The sequence below is a fragment of the Vidua chalybeata genome, chromosome 8 (assembly GCF_026979565.1).
Source record: "Vidua chalybeata isolate OUT-0048 chromosome 8, bVidCha1 merged haplotype, whole genome shotgun sequence".
Lineage (NCBI taxonomy): Eukaryota > Metazoa > Chordata > Aves > Passeriformes > Viduidae > Vidua > Vidua chalybeata.
This window is the reverse complement of record NC_071537.1, coordinates 31,481,388-31,502,360: the sequence shown is the minus strand read 5'-3', so window position 1 is coordinate 31,502,360 and position 20,973 is coordinate 31,481,388. Positions and strand designations below refer to the sequence as shown.

The 20,973-nt window shown below is 41.2% G+C and overlaps 1 long non-coding RNA gene across 2 annotated transcripts in view; it reads left to right on the top strand.

Annotated features, from left to right (window-relative positions):
• The first annotated feature begins 10,179 nt into the window (after nucleotides 1–10,179).
• LOC128791632 (uncharacterized) overlaps nucleotides 10,180–20,973 on the top strand; it is a 100,208-nt gene continuing 89,414 nt past the window's right edge. The window contains exon 1 of one of the 2 annotated variants that reach the window (XR_008432098.1): nucleotides 10,180–10,259. This is a non-coding gene — a long non-coding RNA (uncharacterized LOC128791632). Of the gene's footprint in view, nucleotides 10,260–10,354; nucleotides 10,732–20,973 lie in introns of those variants that run through there. The other variant, XR_008432097.1, reaches the window with a different exon arrangement.

Here is a 20,973-nt window from a genome sequence, read left to right as displayed (position 1 = left end):
ATAAGATTTATTTCAGGAAATGTATCTGTTTGTATTCATTCTGGCTCTTTAGGGGATCCCAGCAAATGTTACAGGTAAGGATATTATTGGAGGGAAAGGACCTTGTGGCTGCACAGTATGCTCTAAGATCTAGCATGTTTTAATAACATTTGCATAAAAAATATCCACAGCCAAAATCAATGTCCACATTTTTAAACAGTGATCCACCTGCATCCCAACTTAATTGTTTTATACAAGTAGATGCTATGGTTTTTTTTTAGTCATCCAAGCCAGTAATATTTGCAAGCTAGTTTTGCTATTGGTTTTATTGACTGTTCTTCCAGAATTTTTCCCTTGGTAAGTTTATTATTGTTCCTTATGTGCTTATCTATTAAAATAGTGCATGAACTTAGAGCATGAGGATATGGCTTTGCTTTATGTTTTCTGGAGGTGACAGCAGCCTGTGCACTGGGATTTACTGAGCACACATGCATGGAGTGTCCCTGGGGAGCTCCACCACGATGGCTGTGCACAGGTTGGCTCAGCAGTTTCAGTTTTTCCAGGAGTCCAGAGGCAGAGTTGCATTTTTTGGCTTTATAGCACAACTTCTGCTGTTACAGACAGCAAAAAGAGAAAAGGCAATTGTGTTATTTGTCTGGAAAAAGTGGCTGAGCTACATCTTCTCTGTGCCCTTATGCTGACAAAATTTTGTGAGATCTATCTTGAAATTAAGATGGGTCTGAATACACTCTTGAATTTTAACTTATTGTTTGATACTCTACTATAAAAAGATATATTGGAGCTACCAAGTCATCATACTGCAGTTATCTCTTGTATTGTAGGAGTTTTCAGCTGAAACTCTCAGGAAGAACAAACTGTATTTGAAGCTAATGGCTCTTTTTATCACTGTAAGTCACATACAGCTGAACGTCAGCTGCTTGGATAAGACCACACAGCTCACAGGTCTGCTCTTACAAATGGAAGAACTAAAGAGCAATCTCATATCTCATTCTTTGAACCTCTGGTACCATGCTTATAATTTTGTTAAAAGTTTTATAACAGTATTTCTCTCTTGCCTATGTCTTCTTCCAAAGGAAATGCTCTCTGAGGTGCTGCAGTGCTAATCCTCATCACACAATCTGTCCAAGATGATTTCTGGTGCTTAAACACAACCCTGGAAAACCAAGTTAAATTAGTTCAAGTAAATATAACTAAACAGTGCTATTTCAGAATATTGAGATCTATGAATGGAATACTGACATTAAATCCTGACAATTAAAACACTCACATGCAAGCTGTAAGGAATTTGTAAGACTGCTACAGCTTGAAAAAAAGAGGAGATGGTCTCTTTGGAACAGTGAAATCTCTGCTTTAGCTGAGGATTATAAGTGGACCAGGCTTACGTTTCCTTTTAATATCAGTAAAGGACTGTTTAGCCATAGTTCTTTATTCCACTAATGTTTTCACTGTAGGAATATTTGAGATTTCCTCATTCTTGCATATGTATGAATCTAGTGTCAGTCAAATCTCCAACAATACCAGACACAAAACATTTCAGATACGCTGACATGAATCATTAACCTGTTTAGTAATTTTAAAAAGGTCTTTTGAGTTTCTTAATCCAGCTGTATCATTCATTGTTACTAGCTCCACCTAGTATATATATGTGCATGAAGCTCTTTTTATGAAAAAATTCCAAAAGAATTTGCAATTTTAGATGACCTAAAGGTAGAGTTTTCTTAATTTGAATTTCCTAAATAGAGGGAATTCGGTTGCTTTCTAATATGGAATTCCTTGCTGTTGCAATGCCAAAATTGGAGGCACCAGATGACTTTTAGACTGTAGAAGTTAATGAAGAACAAGTTTTGTTATCTGTTGAAAATAAATAGATCTTAAAAGTTTTCTTTATTTCTACTTGAATGGAAACTCTGGAATCAGAATAGAAAAGGAATTAAACCAGAAATTACATTACTTGCACGGTTCTGTGAGAATCGGTGTTGAATTAGGCTAGTCTTTTGATTTGTTTAATTCCTGGCTCTGTTAGCAGGAAAAGGACTTTCCTCTTGGTGTAGGTGATGCCCACTGCCAATTTCCATAGTCTAATTCCTTCCTTGCAGCATATCTGGGAGTCCCCTGCTTCTGTTGTGTGGCTGATGAGGCCAGTGTTACAGAAGGGGACACACAGTGCTCCCTGGAAAAGCTGAATTTTGGGAGGGGCACTGTTCCAGGCTCTTCCTCAGAGCTGCCTTTGGGAGGGGAAGATGGAGTACAGAGGAGTTTAAGGACAGCGGTGTGAGGAGAAGCTGATATTCTGTCAATTGACTTAATAAAAATGATATTAAATATTACCAGAGGAGAAAGTGAAAAAGTGTCGTGTAGTTTAGTAGGAATAAGCGTTTACTCTGTGCAATCATTACTTAATGAGCAGATATAGGAAAATGCCCATTTTGTGTATGCAGCTGTAGTTCCACCCACAAAGTGAAGTGAAGGAGCTGTAGGCTTTGAAATGTCAATTAAAGTTTTCAATTAGTGTGTGTAGATGGGAAATGGATGTTTATTAGTCATAAAATAACACATTAATGATTCTCTGGTGATACTGAAAAATCTCTTCGTATCAGAGTGTGTAATATTCCAGTCACTAATTCTACCTTATAGGGCTCAGAAATACAATGTGTCTTTCTGGAGGCTCTTGTCCCTGTCCATTGACAATTTAGGAAGCCAAAGTATGTGCCTCAGTCTTACTGGTTCATTTCAGGATGGTGAAACTTAGGGAGCTCAGGGAGGTAAGTCCTTGCTCTCCATGATGCAGATCCTTAGATGCTGTCAAGCTACCAAATAGATTTTAAAGTGAAGATTGAGGCCAAACTTCTTGTTAGTGTGTCTACCATGGCAAATCTGGATCTCCTGTTAAGCAGCCTGCTCACTGCTTGGGTATGGAGTTAAGCAGCCCCTACACTTTAGAATCATTTGTAGTTTTACTGGGCTCAGTTTAAAGCTTTTCCTTTTTGCTTTCTCTCTGTTTTTTTCTTTGCTTTCAACTTCTGTTTCCCTCATTTCTTGATGATGGAGTTGTGCCACATCATTAACTGTAAGAAGTATGTCTGCAAATGTTCAAAGAATGATGGTTTTTATTAGGCTGTCACCCCAGCCATGTTGAGGAGGCCATCTTTAATATATTATTGATGCTCCAAACCATTATTTTTAATAGCATGGTGCACTAGGAGAATGCTGCCAGTGGAATGGAAGCACAGATGAAGAAGAGTTCTGGAGCAATAATCCAGTAGGAAGTCAGTCTCAGAAGCATCTCTGGTTGAACATGTGCACTCTTTTACTTTGAGCCATTGACTGTGGAGGAAGGATTTACTGCTGGAAATGTAGGATAATTTGACAACTTGTAATTAATTTTTGTATTGGTAAATATCACATGGATAGAACTTGACATGATAAATGTTTGCTCTTTGTCAGACTTAGCTAAATGAATTCCCTGTGGCAGTCTGGCATCAGACATGGTAGGCACATGGCTTTGTAAGTATTTCATGCATTATTTCCTCCTTTGGCAGCATTTTTGGTTTGGATTTTAGTTTGTTTTTCTTTTTCCTCACCCATAAGTCTGAAAAGTTAGTGCTTACAGTTCCTGTAGGTAATTCCAAATCTAGAGTTACATTATGCCACCAAATAACTAAGCTTTATCTCCTAGGAATGAACCAATTTTTGGTACTTGAAAGCATAAATTTCCAAACATCTTCCTTGGCAGCATAAAGGTTGGAGTGGTCTCTGCCCTATGGGGGATTCATGATGTGCTGCTTCCACACTGACATCTCAAAACCTGCCAGAGGCCCAAAGGGGAGGCAGATAATCCCCTGAGATGGTGAAAATATCATAAAAGAGATGTGCTGAAATTTGCATCTTCGTGCCCAAATTAAGGCTTCTGTGGTCTTATTTAGCTCACCTCTTGCAAGGTGAAAACAGTGTTGAACATGGTTATTTACATTCATGTGTTGTAAGTACAGTCAAAGAAACTCTGCAGCCTGACATTACCCAGAGGAAATGAATCTGTTTCTCTCTTGTTTTGTGTTTTCAAGGAGAAATTCAGTGTTCTGCCTTGAGCTTTTCCTCAAGATCTCTCCCAAAGGGCCCCCAGCTGTCTGGGGCTCTGTGTCTGCACGTGAAAGGCGAAGTGAATGGGATATGACAGACTCCGATGCTTGAGCTAAAAAAACCCAAAGACATAGCAAATTCCAGCATTAAGAAAGGATGCCAGAGGACAATTTTAGGCCAGGCTGGAGAATTTTGCATATCATGGTCTCTAATAACTCCTACAAAGAGAGCAAGAGGGAATTCCTGAAAGAACATGACAAAATAAGCAGGTGAATGTCAATGTTGATGTTGCTTTTCTGTCAAATTGGCAGGGCAGAAGACAGGTGTTAGCACAGGGGTGGGTTATTCAGCTCAGGCTCAGGATGTGATTGCTTTAGGCCTTTGTTTCTTGGGCTGCCTTGTGATTCCACCTGACTCTTTCCAAAGCCTCAGCACAAACCAGTGCCCTCCCTCAGAGCTCCCTTTGTGCCAGCTCTTCCTCCAGTCAGGGACGTACCAGCTCTGCCCCCTGGTTCCAGCCCACCTTTCTCCACATTGGATTAATGGCTTGGTCAAGGCTGGGATTTTTTGTCTTGTGGGACAGATCAAGGACTTAGTGCAGAACTCACTTGATTTCCAAAATAAAAATATAAGTATTTTTTCTGCTGGTCACTGCAGCTGAAAGGCTAATTTTACCTCTGAAAGTCTTACCATTCACCTGTAAATCTGCTGTGGTCCCCTGGACTCTGTTCAGTTGTTAGTAGTATTTATATTATATATTATACCCAATTATTTAAAATGTCTTTTTTACCTTGTCACAGCAAAACCAAAACAAAGCCAAAAAAAAAAAAAACCTAAAAACCAAAAAAGAAAAACCAGCAAGAAAATATTTCATAGGTATTTTATATATAAAATACAGAGTTCTAAATCATGCTGTTACTTTTTTTTTCTTTTTCATGCTTGTCAATAAGCATGATATTTGTAACTTCTTTCCTTTTATTTCCCATCCTTAAACTCAGTCCCAGCAGCTTGTTGTAGATGAGAAGTGAAATTAGAGCAAAGTTCTTGGTGGCTGAAAAAGAGCAGAAAATCCTGTAAATAATAGCTCTTCATTGACTGAAGTCAAGAGGCAATTTCAAGAAGTCTCTGATGTTCCTAATTAACTGTGTCCTTTACGAACCTGGAAGCTAAAGGCAAATAATGTAAAAGGAAAACAGCTGAAAATCCTTGTGAGTCTCCAGTCCTCAAAAAGAAAGCAGCCTTCACTCCCTCACCACTGCACATCCTGACCCACTGCTCTCATTTTCTTTGGGCTTCTATATAAAATTATGGAATATTAATTATAACTGTTATCCACTGAGAGAGTGACTTCTTGCCAGGGTGGTGAAGGAAAGCATCCTTACCAAAAGAGCAAAGCATTTCTTGCTGATTGTTCTACTGGTTTAAACTTAGTGCTCTGTAAAAATGGCAAGAGTATGCCAAAGCAAATCTGGAAATGGCAGGTTTTTTCATAGAATAGACATTCTCTCCTATGACAAGCTCTGGTCCTGAGATACAGAATCCTTACAGGTAAATAAATGAGAAGGGGAAAAAAACATGGAAAGAAAAACATGGATTGTATGGCATTTATTGCAGGTCTCAGGGCTTTTCTTAATGTACTGAATTATAGGCAAATGAAGTTTTGGATTGCATTGCTTTCTCATATGGTATATGTATCACTTGCATGAAAGATGCTCTGCGAATGTATCATCAACTTTGGCCTTTACTTTTGCTGAAAACTAAAATCATCTTTAATTGTGTACGCACATATGCTTGTCAGCATGTATTGGGAGCAGTTCTCAAACTGCAGCATATGACATGCTGTAGGAGATTCTTCATGGAAACTAACCCAAAATGACCCAAATACTTGTGGGAGCCACTTCTCCTTCCCTTGCCCATGGAGTCCATAGCACACAGGAGGCTGGTCCAGTTCCATGGCACATCAGCAGTCCCTGCCCTTAAATCTGACCCAGCTGAAATGACCTCCTTTAATGAGGGTGCCAGGGCTGAAACTTGAGGAATTATCTAGCAGAAGGTTGAAAAATCAGAGAGAAAAATTGGATCTTTCCTAACAAACTGCTTCCAGTTGCAGCACTGCTGCTTTCCTGCATTTGTATGGCCCATTGATCTTACAGGGGATTGATGTTTTAATTGCTGTGTATTCATTTTCCTGTCTTCCCCTCCAAAGGAAGCTGCTGCTGCTTTGCCTAAGGAATTTCAGTCTTTCAGCAGAGGCACTTGGTTGTGCTGTCAGAGTTCCTTACCTGCTCTGTCTCTGGTGCCCGAGCTGCAGGAAACCAGCTCAAGCATTTGCATCTATGGCATGGTTAATCTGAAAATATTAATTTAGATAAGAAGGGAAATGTTTACATGGAGAATGCATCAGCTGCCACATGTGAAGTGATTTTGGTGAAATGTCAGGGAAGGGGCAGTATTTTTGATTTCTTTGAAGTGATCTAAATCTTTAAGTGAGGGTCTTCCAGTTTTACCTTCTTCACTCTTACCCTTGAGAAAGTCAACACGGAATTTCTGATAGATGAACCAGAAAGTCACAATAAAATGATGTTGGACTTTTTTTTTTTTTTTTTTTTTTTTTTTTTTTTGTTAGGATGATGACTTGCACTGAAAGTATCAGCCAAGTTGTAGGGGTTTGAATGGGTGACATCAGTTACAAAATTTCTCTTTTTCATGTTTCTAATTCTGAAATGTTTAATTTTTTCCACAATTACTCTGTTTTTCTTTTCCCCCATTATTTTCTCTTTTTATCCATGGCATGAAGTGTTACTGGTTACCTTTTCACTTGTAAGCTCTGCTAGTACAGAGCTGTACATTGAAACTGGTACTGTAGCTGCAAGACTGTGGTGGATTTATATCTGTCATCTTGCCTGAACTGTCTGGGTCAGGAAGAAACAACTTGAGAGGTGTAGATAAAGTTTACTACTTTTTCCTTCAGAGCAGTGTCATTCCAGGGACTTCTCTGGACCTTACTGACAGAAGATTTGCCTGAGAGGTTGTGTGGTCTTGAAACATGGTTCTTGATTCATACCTGGAGCTAGCAATACATAAATTCTGAATACTAAAATTCTTTTTTTTTTTTTTTTCCTTTAAAAAGGGCTTTAATTTTGGAAAAGTACTGTTGGTGGTTGGGCAGAACTGCTTCTCCTTCCACCAATTCTTTGACATGTGTAAGACAACAAATGGACAGAATATAGCCTAGGAAGAAGCTGCTCCTGTCACTTATTGTCTATCACAGCTTTTGCCTTTTTTCCTTGTATTTTATTTTTAGTAATTTCCTATGAAAAATGGCTTAGTATAGCCTATATAGCCCTTCCTCAGATTCATAACACTTAAGAACTATTTGAAAGCATACTGAATATCACCTTTGTTTGACTGCATTAAAGAGCTGCTTTAAAGCCAAAAGTCTTTTGATAGTAAGACAGGAAAGTAAAGCACATCTGTTTTGGGAAAAACACCATATTTATGTAACTGTCATTAATCATGCAGGAAATAATGGGCTGTGAGGAACTAATGAAAAATGTTTTGGAGATGCTTTGTATACAAATGAAAAGGTTTGCATGATAACACAAAGATAAAGCGAATTTCATAAAACATCTCACAGTCTGAATAAATAGTCATAAATCAACTGCAGTGCTAAGCAAAGGTAATAACTACACTAATCCTTCTCATCACATACTGAGAACTGATTTCTTTATTTGACTTTTAGAATTTTAACATATGTAATAATTTTGTGCACTCATGGAAAATATGTATGGAAAGGATTACCAGGTGACTAGTCAATTAACTTGGGGCTTGTGGTCAGATAATTAAATGTTGTTTTGAAAAGTAGTAATAAAACCAAATCTAAGGAGAACAGGAAAAACTTTGGGACGCAGTGTGTCTGAGGTGACCTTTCAAATCAAGGGAAGAGAGGAGGAAAAGCCACCATCAAGCAAAGCACAAACATCCTGCTGTTCTGCCAGTTGTTGGGGGTGATTTAGAGAACACAGACACCAATGGAAAGAATGGTCTTATTTTGCTATGAGTATAAAGGCAACTCAAAATTAAAATGATACATTGAATAAAACTACCTGCTTGGCTTTAGCAACAAGGAAAAATAAGCAAGGTAATGCACGTAATTATTGCTATGTGAGAAAAAGAATAGTGATTAAGAAATCACCAATTGCCCAAATACTCCACCATGATCCAGAGTCCATGTTCTCTGGGGAGCCCTGTTTTGCAGCGAGGACCTGGAGAACTCTTCCCAGCAACTGGGAAAATCTTGCACATTGTGTTCATCCATAGGTGAGGTCTCCTAATTCATCCTGAAAGTGGGTCCAGCTTTTATAGGCCAAAATTAGGAAGTTGAAGTGACCTGATTATATTTTTAGCACAGAAATTCCTGTATCTGATGGCACACTTCCCAACCAGCCTGGGCCCAGGCCTTGGCTCGGAGGGTTTTCTCCTAAAATACCCTACAAACAAGCCTCTATTCTTGTTAGTTTGGAAAGATTCTTAAAATTATACCTTTCTTGCAGATAACTACACAAGGTTATACAGAGCTAGCATAAGCATCTTTGTCATCTCATTTTAGCTAAATAATACTTATGGTGTTAATCACACAGTGCCCAGGACTCATCTTGTAAGTCAACTCTGGATGAGGCCATCACTGCACAGTGTGGTGATCAAAAAAGAGGAGATAAAAATCAGTGATCAAAACAGTTATTCCTTCCCACCCACTGCCTTTGGACAAAGGGAATTCTTCTGCTTTTCTTAATGTTAGAAATTTTGTTGGGGTTTTGTTGTCATAAGATTAGGGACGGCAGAAGCAACAACACTTGACTCCATGTTCAGAAGGCACAAGAACGAACTTTATTAGAACTTCACATTTTTATAGGCAAGATAGTTCACCCAGAACCTGATTGATTCTTAACATCTGTCACACCATTTGTTAATTAGGGACACCATCTTTCCATAACATCACATAGAACACGTTCCACATGTTCACAAACACCAGCTGCAGAGACTTAAGATAAGAATTGTTTTAATTCCTTCTCTGAGCATTTCCAGCACTTTCCCCAGGATGATGCCTGGGAAAGCTATTTGTTTCTCTCTCTGACTAAACTGTTGCATCCACAGTGTTTTATTTCTTTTGCTTTGCATCTGTCTTAATTCTTGTGCAGCTGTACGTGTGGCCCTTCCCTGCTCGTGTGCCGTCCATCCTGGGCACAGAGAGCTGCTCATTCCTGCAGCCTGTCACCTAACAGAGCTGGGGCAGTGTCCTCTCCTCCTGCTGCTCCTCAGGCTCAGCAGGCCCAATTCTGCCATCTCTCTGACCTCCCCAACCCTCTGTACATGCCTGCATGGGGACATTTCCTTCCCACCAGGAATTAAAATTGCAATTTTAATTTCTGTTCTGAGGATATTAATTGCACCTGGAGCTGCATCCAACACTGAGTTTTTATGTGCTCATAAATATTCTGCAACTGCCAATGTTGCTGAGATCTTGCTGGAACCTTCTCAAGAGTACCCATCTAATAAGTTTCCTTGGATGGAAGTACTTTCAGAAGCCTGCCAGAGTCTGTTTAATGGGAAAGATTTAATAACATGGAGCAATTTGTGAGGCAGACAAATTAACAATGTGCATTAATTTCTATTTGCATGCCAAGTATGTGCCAACATTAAAATCCCTTAACAATAAGGTTGTTTTTCCACCTCCATAAAGGCAATTATTACCCACATTATGTTGCACTGAACTCTCAGTACCCAGACAACTTTACACTTGTGGAATGCTTCTGTTACTTAAAGGTCTAAAAATTTCTGATAATTTGTGCTGGGGAAAAAAAAAGGGAAATATCTGATCATATACAAAACTTTTGAGCTTATGGTGTAGTAACATTGTGTAATACATGGAAACAGTGTCTGACAACTCTAAACAAAAACAGTGTTGCTGTGATCTTAACCAGGAGTAAAATTTTATCACAGCAACAAATTTTCCTAAGAAGAAGTGAAGCAAGTTCATAATTGTAAATTAAATTGTTTAAACTTGTTTGGCTGCTAAAATCTTTGGATTAGCAATCAAGGGAGAACATGTAGAGCACTAGGAAAGTAAGCTCCTTTGAGCTGTTTGCCATGAGATTAGAAGAGAGGCCATGGAACCGGGGAAGGTAAGCATACAGAGTAGTGCTGTGCTACCTTATAAAGCTGATGTTTTCAAAACCCAGCAATTGCTTCCATCTACATGTGTATGGTGTTTGTCGTGGGGACAGGACATTTTCATGCTTATTATCCCAATCGTGGTTTCTGTTCCCTGCTCTCAGTTTGTTTTGTCTATAGCTTCGTACTTCCCGCCCCCCCCCGGCTCGCTTTTTGGGCTTGCTGCTTGGCTTTTGCTTGCTGCTTTTGCTCGCTGCTGGCTGCCTGCTTTGCTAGCTCTGTTTTCCTTTCTTTTTTCTTTGCTTTTCGCTTGCTTGTTTTTTTCGCCATTTTTTTCCTTTTTCCCCGGTTTCTGTTGTTCCCTTTCCCCCCCCCACCCCGAAGATATCGGACTTACTCTGGGCAGGAGCTCCCCTGGGCTCTGCGAGAGAAGCTGCGTACCCTCTGCGGCAAAGAGAGATACAGCTCAACCCCCTTGGACTGGTGAAAACATCTGTGGTCATCTCGGGCTATTTCTCTTGTGCTGGGGAGTGTTTTTTGTTGTTCCTTAATAAACAAGTTTTTTCCACTTCCCCTCTGAAGAAATTCCTCCCGAACCCGGTGGTGGGGGAAGTTGCGGAGGGTTTTGTTTCCTATAAGGGGCTCCTTTGGAGATGTTTTCCTCTAATTTGTCCTAAACCAGGGCAGTATTTTAATTTAGATAACAAATTTGCTTGTAGCTTCTAAGGGTCCTTTACAGAAGTTTTGTATTACTAAGAATGCTCTTGATTTTCAGGGTTTTCTTCCTACTGAGCTATGTATTGTTTCCACAAAAGTAAATTATTTAGCAGCTTATCTTCAGGGCAGGTGAAATGGCAAAGAGGTAAGTTCATCCATCACGCACAGTGATGCTTTGCAGGTATATGTAAACACCCTTGTCGGCATTTCTGTGGCTCAGGGTTTCCTGGCACAGCTGTACTGTAGCAGGAGTGTTGCTCTGCTGGCCAGGAGCAACATGGGGCATTGAACCACCTCTCATTCCCAAGCACCACTGAAGCTTTTCTGGGTGCCCTGGAGCAGAGCACTCCCTGTAGTGCCAGATTTTAGGGAAGTCTTTACCTGTCTTTTTTCAGGGCTGCTGTTGACAGAGCACCTCAAAGCAGCTCTCTCTCTGCATTTTCTGCCTTGTGCTTAGGGCTGTGGCCACTGAGGGTCTTTGGGGATTCTCCTGCCAGGAACAGGCATAGTTCAGACATATCCCTGGAGGCTTGGCTTGTCCCCTGTCATGGTGTACTGGGAATAAAGTCCTGCTTTTTGCTTTTGAATATTACAAGAAATGCTGGACCTCGTGGTATCCAGGGCACATCAGCCTCCTTCCTTCCGTGCAGGGCTGCTCTGGGTGTTGGAGCATCTCTGTCTGTGTGCAGTGGGGCCAGACTGGCCCCCAAGCAAGCCTCAGGGCAGGGCTTGTGCTTCACCTTTTCAGATGTCCCCCTTGGCTTGGCAGAGAGCCCGTGTTTGTGTGCTGAGCACAGCCAAGATGTGGTGGGGCATCCTCAGAACCCAGCCCCTTCTGCCTGACCTTTTGTTTAAATGTTTGGCTCCAGACACTTCAGCAGCTGATATAATTTCAAACTAAAACTGGCAACTGGCATCCAGCTCCTCATTTCTGTCCTTTTCAGGAACTCTCTGCCTGTTACAGCTACAAGTGCTGATGTTGTATTTACCTGCTCCTCATTAAATGCTTCTAGGAGGAAGCAATCGCCAAAGCCCACTTTTCTTCTCTACACTATAATTGGATTACAAATTTAGGCAAAGTATCCTCCCTCAGCCTTTTCCCCCAGTGGATGCAAAACTCAGACCCTGGTGAATCCTTGCTGATGATTCTGCACCTTAGAGCAGTGGTTTTTCATATTTCTTTACAGTTTCCTCTAGAATACTAACTTAATTCTTTTGCCTTCTGCAGGAACTTCTGGTTATGCATTTGAACTCCACAGGTCTTTTAACATTCACCCTATGGAAATAGTTCAGCCCTACAGTTAAGAATTATTTCTCCTTGAAATTTTGTTCACAAGGTGTTTTCACTTTTTTGGACATTCTGTTTCTTGTTTCATAGGTGTCAGTGATATATCTCCTATTTTTTCTTTTGCAAAAAAAAATTACATCTTTAAAAAAAAGATTTGTAGGGAGATATTTTTTGGAAGAAGTTTGTATGTGTTCAGCCATCTTATTCAGTGTATTTTATCAGCTGAGATAAGGAGGTTTTTGCTGTGGCAAATCCAAACTGGTTGGGAACTTCTGTGTTCAGAATCAGTATGTTCAGTGGTAAAGTAACTGAAGGAAATCCTAAAGGATGTTATGGATTTTGTGGTACTGAATGTGTAGCCAGAATCTAATCTGCTCTTCTAAAGGTGTCATCAGTAGATAAGGGCAAAGTGGAACAATACTGAGTTGATTAATCATATTTGAAACTGAAATAAAGCTGAAATATCAGCTTTATACACACCCCCCCACCTTCACATATACAAAAATGCTTTAACTGAGAAGAACATCCAGGTGTTTGCTCCTATTGCCAGAGAAAAGTAGTTCAGGACTGATCTGTGTCAGATCAGCCTGAGCCAAAGACCGTGCTCAAGATCTTTCACGCTTGAGCATTTCTATTGCCCCTATAATTTTCAATATACATTTATTCCTTTATCTTTCTACAACATTAATAATTATATTATATCTCCTATGATGCTCTAAGAACAAAAATTATCCTTCTCTGGCTGACTTGGGAAGCTTATTTTCTCTCCAAGGGTTCTTGAAACTCAAAGCCAGAGGTTTGCTCTCCAGCAGTTTTAATGAGGGATTGTGGAGAACAACACATTGTCAGGCTTTGCAGCCACATTTAGTTTACTCCTCTCCCTAAGTTTGGATAAATGGGCAGATGTTCAGCTGCAGTGAATTGGCACAGTTTTGTTTCAATGGATGCATTTACCCCGTGTGAATGTTGAGCTCCAATAATTAGCTTAAACCATGTTTAACTGTTAGGGTAACCTTGGATTTGCTTTCCTTGCAAAAAATTGAATTTCTGTTAGGTGAAATATTAGTGGCAAATGTGCTCCGAAGAGTATAAATATGAATTTGAGTCTGCTCATATAGACCTTACGTACATTCATTATGTAAATTACATCTATCTGCTAAGGGAATAGATAAAGTGCTGTGTGACCCTGAAGACAGTGCAGATGGCACGTAAAAGACAGCAACTAATTGAAATATCAGTTCTGGTCAAAAAAATTGCAGGCAGAACATATGCTGAGCTATGTTCCAGTAAAATTCTGGGTAACAAGCCTAGGGAGAAAGTTTGCAAGGAGCCAAGAGGCATAGCATTTCTCCAGAAGAGTGAGATCATTCATTCATCTGAATTGGGAATGTGCCTGGGAACATTTCTTCAGGGGATAGTGCAAGCAGAGGTTCTGCCCATGAAGGATGCTTCACATCCTGCCAACACTGGAACAGACTGGGGGAAGGAAGGAGCAGTCTCTAGGCCCTGGCTTAGTGTGCTGGACTGGGACAGGCGGTTGGAAATATAGGACTCCCCTGGACACAGGAATACATGTAGCTTAGCAGACTAGATATAATATCCTCTTTATTGTCTGAAGAATTAATAGTCTACAGCATGTCACATCATTTCCTCAACTTGGGAAAGTCTGCCCAGAGAAATTGCTGATGTTTTCTCATCCCCTTACAGCAGCAAGGTAAAAATCAAACCCATTTGCTCAAACTGCAGCCCTTAAAAATTACAATTCCAAATGATACAGGTTAATGGGCAGTAGAAAGCCATTGAGAATACCAAGAATTTCAAAACCAGCTTATAAAAAGCACAAGAAAATGTAGTCCAGGATAGGGAAGGATGAATGGGTATGCTAGCAACCCACAAAGAGAACTGCAACCTGGGCTGATCCCACATTGTAGGCAGCAGGTTGAGAGGGCATTCTGCCCCTCTACTCCACTCAGGTGAGATCCTACCTGCTCTGAGGCCCCAGCACAGGAGGACCTGGAGCTGCTGGAGCAAGTCCAGAGGAGGTCATGGAGTTGCTCCAAGGGCTGCAGCACCTCTGCTCTGGAGCCAGGCTGGGAGATCTGGGGCTGCTCACCTGGAGAGGAGAAGGCTCCAGGGAGTGCTCAGAGCCCCTGCCAGAGCCTAAAGGGGCTCCAGGAGAGCTGGAGAGGGACTGGGGACAAGGGATGGAGGGACAGGACACAGGGAATGGCTCCAAGTGCCAGAGGGCAGGGATGGATGGGGATATTGGGAAGGAATTGTTCCCTGGGAGGGTGGGCAGGCCCTGGCACAGGGTGCCCAGAGCAGCTGTGGCTGCCCCTGGATCCCTGGCAGTGCCCAAGGTCAGGTTGGACTTTAGGGCTTGGAGCAACCTGGGATGGTGGAAGGTGTCCCTGCCCATGGCAGAGCAGAGGAACTGGATGGGTTTAAGGTCCCTTCCAGCCTAAACTGTCTATGATTCTGCGATATTGCCGACCTCAATTTGGATTTGCTTGTCCCCCCAGGAAAACTGTCAGAGCTAAGCAGCTGTCTGAGGGGAGTTACTAACAGGGTTCTCTTTGGGCAGCTTTAGCACAGACAAAATTTGGGAATGCAGCCCAAGCTTCAAGAGCCTGTAGACAAAAAGGAACATCTGTGCACGTCTGCCTGGCTGGAAAGCTGAGGTTTGTGTGCTACTGTTGCCCTACCACCAGGCAGGCCAAACATGGGTGCTCTCTGTAATGATTTTAAGGAGAACAGGTATTTTCATGTGGCTGCTGTGTTAAAACTGTCTCATAATATAGATGTTGGATCCTGTCTTGAATCTTCTAAAAATCAAAGAATCAAACCACTCACATAATGTGGTTTTTCCAGTGTTTAATTTTAATCCTCATGAAGAAAAAAATCTTCCTGATTGCAGGTAGTTTCAGCCTCCCGCAGTTTCAACTTTTACTGCTATTTTTGACTGGAAAGCTACCTAATCTGATGTTATTTTCCCATGGAATCTGTCATTATGTGTTTTAAGCTGTTGTAAACCATAACAAGGTAACCTCTGTGGCTCCGTTCTTGAATAAGCCAAACAGCTTGAGCTTCCCAGAAGTTTCAGTGTGATGATTTCCAGAGTGTTTCACACATCTTTTAAAATTATTAGTATTATTTTTTTTTCTAAAACACACACTGAAAAAGGAGCTGCAGGACTTCATAATATCTTTTGCAGAAGTAATATACTTCTTTTACCAATCTGCTGCTGCTCTGGTTATATTTTAAATAAAATCAGTTTGAGTGTTATTCTGCAAGGTAATTACTGATTCACATCTGGCAAGGATCCTAAAGAGTCCTCAGGGTATGGAGTCTGTTTTATGGGGTGGAGGATCTTTCTTTTATTAGCACGAAATGATGTTAATCACTTCCTAATACTCATTTAAGTATTGACATTAGTCCTCTCACTTCTCCTCATGACTGATTTCTGTTTTGTAAGACTTCCTTTTTAGAGGGTTATGGTCCAGATTAATGACAACATCGAAATTAGGAAGGTGAGATCTTTGTAGCTCTAGGTTTCAGAGTGCAGGAGACCAATAGAATGTGTTGTTGCTGGGTCAGAACGTGCTGGGGTATCTAATAGACACAGTTAGGAAATACAGGCAAGAAGGGATCATGCACAGAATAAGTACCAAAAAAGAAAGAAAGAACAGCTGCTTCCACAGTCCTTCTAGAGAGGATACTGCTGGCATTTCTGCAAAAGGAGATGCAGGAGATGAATTACAACAAGTGTGAGATGGGCAGGAGGAGGAGGCTTAGGGAGCAAAAAAGGGCAACTGCTTGGGTTTTGGGGAGTTCTTTTTGCTGTAGGCCAGGGAGCTGAGTACCACAGGGCTTCTGAGAGGTAGGGAAAGGATGCTGGGGGCTGTGCATCAACAATCAAGGCTGAAGAAAATGAAGAAGGTTATGGCAGCACAGGTTCTTCTCAAGTTGTTTGAATAATTTCATGCTTGCACTGGAGAAGTTCATATGCAAGTCTTTCCTAGGAGAAAAGGACCCATTTACTCATAGGTTACAAAAAGACACGAGCACAAATGTGTCTTTTTTTTTTTTTTTTTTGTTAAAATATTCAAAATGTTTTATATTTCATAAGAGTTTTATTTTTTTAGTGAGGGCATTTAGTATTTGGAGGAAATTAGTATTTGAAAGTAAAGGCAAGTTAAGAAGTTTCAGCTAAAAATTGGTTTTGACAGATTTTTTTTGAATAGTAAATAATTCTTTCATATAATCATTGGCTTCTCAGAACAAAGATTAAGTACTAGAAAAGGCTTGTGGAAGCATAACTTTTTCTCTCCTTTTTGGGGGCAGATTTTTTGCTAGCAAGAGTCCCTGGAATGATCAACTTCTCTGCCCTGAGGTGAATTCTTACACAAAGGAGTCAGCAGGATTGGGTAGACTCAGTGGTCCAGAAAAGCTATTAGCCGGAGAAGATAGCTTGATTATGTTTTTCAGCTTCAGTACACTTCTGAAAAGTGTTGGAAATGGCAGAAAATGGGATGTTTAGATTCTTTGCAAACAAGGATGCCAGGAGCCGTTGCTGGGTGTTATCTGCAGAGATGGTTGGGAGAGAATGTCTGAAAAAAGGAATCTTTGAGACTTCCTGGAGCAGCGTTTGCCAACTAAAAAGAGTTTTCATGTTGGATGTCCCATGTGAAATAACTCTCCAGAGGGTATTAATTGGAAATCATGTTAGCAATCACAGGCAGGGTGAGCTGGATGTGTCCCAGTGCCCCAGGCCAAGACATGGAGGGCTCAGCCTTCAAGCAGAAAACAGGAGACACTTTCTCTGTGTGCTGGCACCTGCATATCCCAGTGGTATCTGTGATAGTAACACACAGTGTCCAGGTGTTGTGGCAGTCATTTACTCACAGAGTGAGGGTTTCTGTGTTCATAAACAAGAAAAGCAAGAAGGCAGTAGGCTGGGGGAGAGGGTTGGGGGAAGAAGTGACCTTGTGCATTAGTCTCCAAAGCAGAGCCCCAGCAGCCTGTGCCTGGGCAGGTCACTTCAGCCCAGGGAAGGCAGCTGGCTCCAGCCCAGAGCTCAAGTAACTTTGTGCTGCCCCAAACTGCCTGCACAGTCCTTGAGCAAGTTTTCATCATTGCCCCTAAACCCAATTTTTCTTCTTTGATCTCATTCAGCTCTTGGCACCTGGCCATTGGTGTGCAGTTCTCCTGGGTCTCCTGTATTATCCTGCATCCCACTTTTAAGGCCATATTTATAATCTTGTTCATTTATGTCTGCTCTGCATCCTTGCCCTGGTTTTCCTGGTCTCAGCACTATTCCCTGCTCCCGTTTCTCTGCACCACATCGTTAGGCTGGCACTGTTAATGGTCCTTCTGCACAGTATAACTACTCACTATCACTGTCCATTTCAAAGTTATGGTTGCACCACATGATTATACAATGCAAGCAAAGCATAAAAAGCTACTTAGTCATTTAAAAATTGCTGTTACAGCTAAAGGAACTGAAATTCCAGGCAGGCCTGGAAAAACCTGGAGAAAGCAAGTTTCTGTCATCAGGCTTTGCAGTGACCCTGTGGCTGGGGACTGCTGATGGCATTACTGTATGTGGGGTAAGGGGCTCCCTTGCCTCTGGGCATCTCCATCAGGAACCATTCCCATGGCTGTTGGTGTTTAAAAAAGAGAAGCTCTTTCCCCTTTGCTAAGTCCCTTCCCTCTGACTGCTGGGGCAGCTTGCATCTCTCCAGGTTTGCAACAAGAGATCTTCCCAGTTTTTGTGCGTCATATAAAACGGGGACTCTTACAGTGTTTTTGGTAAAGAAAGATCAACCTTTTGCCACTGATCTTTTTTATATTCAAAATGGGGAGCATCACTCCATTAAACCTCACAAAACAGGAGCAGCTTTTATAAGCTGCCTGCTATGTACTCAGTGAATTGGACAACAAAATATTTCCTCCTTCAGCTCTTTCCTCCTATTTTCCCACATCTATCACTGATACACTTTCCCCTGGTCCTGGGACCATGCTGGACACTTCTCTGGTTGCACAAGAGTTTTACAGATCCTAGAGCAGTGCAGAGGTTTGTTTTGTTGTAGCATTACCTATGTGTGTGCTTACAGTGCACACCCACTAAACCAATGATTTGCTGTCACTGATTTTTTAGAGGGAAGTGCTTGTAAATCCCACAGGCCTGTGAGTGTCCACAGCCCCCAGGGTAAGTGTGTTGCATCCTGGGGTTTGGGTTTAGATTAGGGTTTATTATTTATGTTAGATAGGTCAAGTTCTGTAATCCTGCACACCTCCCGTGTTTCCCCTCCCCGCAGTTGTTTGCTCCTAGCTGTGTGCTATTGGAGCTTACCCCAATCACTCAGGCGGACACTCCCCATCCTTGCCAGAGAGTTCCCTGCCAATCTCCCTTATGCCGCATCCCCACTAGCCCTGGGACCCAGGAACCGCCCCAGCGCCCTCTTGGTTGGTCGCTGTTGCTGGCGTCACCGCCACGGCAGCCGCCCCTATTGGCCGGCAGGCCGTGGATCCTCTCGCCCCACCCCTCCATAAAATCCTACCCCGCCGGCAGCCAGGTGCCATTTTCTCTCATGCGAGTGCCTTGAGCGGTTGTGTCTTTCAGCTAACTGTGCCATGTGACCAATAAACCGTTCCTGCCAAGCACAGAGTAAATGGACAATTCCTTACTTCTTTGCCGGATCCCTAGCGCACGGTAACAGAGACTGGCCAGCCCACGCGCCCGAGACACGGAGCCGTGTCCGGGAACCTGCGGCAGCAAACCCCGGCAGCACGTGGAAGCTACGCCACAGCCGGGCTCCCAAGAGCCGTGTGCAGCTGGGGAAAACAAAAGCAAACGCCGCATAAGTGAGAAGTTTTCTTGTGTGGAAGTTCAGTGTCCTGCACAGAGTAAGGAGTTTTGGGTTCCAAACTTGGCCAATCTTTCAAAAGCTCCTGCCCCTTCGGCAGAACATGAGTAAATTTATATATTTATAATTTATATATATATATATATATATTACATCCTGTTAGCCTGAATAAGATCAGAATGAGCTCAACAAGATGCACAGCTACAGAAACCAGCAACCACCTGCAAACATTTTTGTCCATCCAGAATGAGTCAAAATTTACTTGCAAGTTCTTTGTTTTGGGAAATGCATTTGTTTTTCCTCAGCAGAAAAGGATGTCTTAAATCAATTTGATGCTTTAATTCTACTGTGAGTCTAACTGGAGATTTGATGTCAAGATCTCCCTTAAAATGCAAGTTAGTTGGAGACAGCTTTAGTTACCAATAGCTAGCAGGTAGGAAATTATGAACTTGGATGCCAGTATAATGATGTGGTCAAAAAACAGGTTATTTTTTTCAGAATGAAAGGCAATGTTATGTCATCAGCTGGCTCTTTTTACCTAGCATGGGGATAAAAAATTAAAACCTTTGTCTTTATAGGAGCCATAAAGCTACTGAAGATAAATGATGAAAGAAGGTATTTTTACTGCTTGGTTTTTTTCCCCCAGATTCACATTTTTAAATGTTCTGCTATAGTTGAACTTAAACTGCTTTTTATTGCTCATGGAATTGCCCTCAAAACATCAATTTCATCCAGCACTGATTTTACATCTGTCCATCTGTGTGATTTTTTTTAAGTAATGAGCTAAATTGAGGCCAATACATGTATCATAAACAGCAATGCTTTTAATTCTGGTCTTCATTTGCCTTCAGTTTCATGTGCTCCTAGCCCTCTAGAAGCACTCTGCTATCTATATATATTCTATATATATTACAAATCTTTATAAACAAATAGCTAGACAGAAGATACATCTCAAAGAGGCAATACTGCAGCCATAGTTAATGGGCAGAGCCTGGGAACAGTCAGGAGGAATACTGCTCCATTTCAACTATGGATGAGAGGATCTTCAAGTAAATCAGATCTCAATAAACAGGAAGCTGCTTAAAAGCCTCATAAACAATGCATTAATGGGAAGAAGATTGCTGTGGAGCAAACAATTAACCAGAGACAGAGCTGAAAAGTAGTTAATGACACAGGCATAATAATCACGACTTCTAATGACAACAAAATCAGAAAGACAATACTGTCTTCCCATGGAGCAAGGCTTTCTGGCATGGATATATTTAAAATTCATATTGTATTATTTTAATACACAATTTTTAGAATGGAGTCTAGTTGTGCAAGGATCTTTCTCTGCTGTTATGATAGCAAAGAAACCCACCAAAATTCAAATTTCAAAAGCTGCAAAACCCCCCATTAATTTACCAGAACTGTAGGAAGATAAATCCTCAGTGTCTGGCTTTCTCATGACCTCTTTTCCATCCAATATACTGGGTCTTTTACATGTCCCCTTAGTTATTCTTTATAAACTTAAACATAAAAAAATACATGTGCTTCTCTGAAATCTGTCTAAGAAGGGTTTCATGAGACAGGAATATCAATAACAGCTTTAAATGCTGATGGCTTGGAATGCTGGATGGAAATTCACATATATTCTTCAAAGGAAATAGTAAGTGAGTCAACAATAACAATAACAATAATAATAACAGTAATAATAATAATAACAACAATAAAACTGATAATATAACTTTCATTGTTGTTATTATTATTTCATGTATTGTTCTGTGAGAGGGAAACGAGGGAAACAGCTTTTCTGTCTCCTAGAGGTGTCCTCCTGGTGCAGATGTGTACTGTGATTTGACCCAAAAAGGA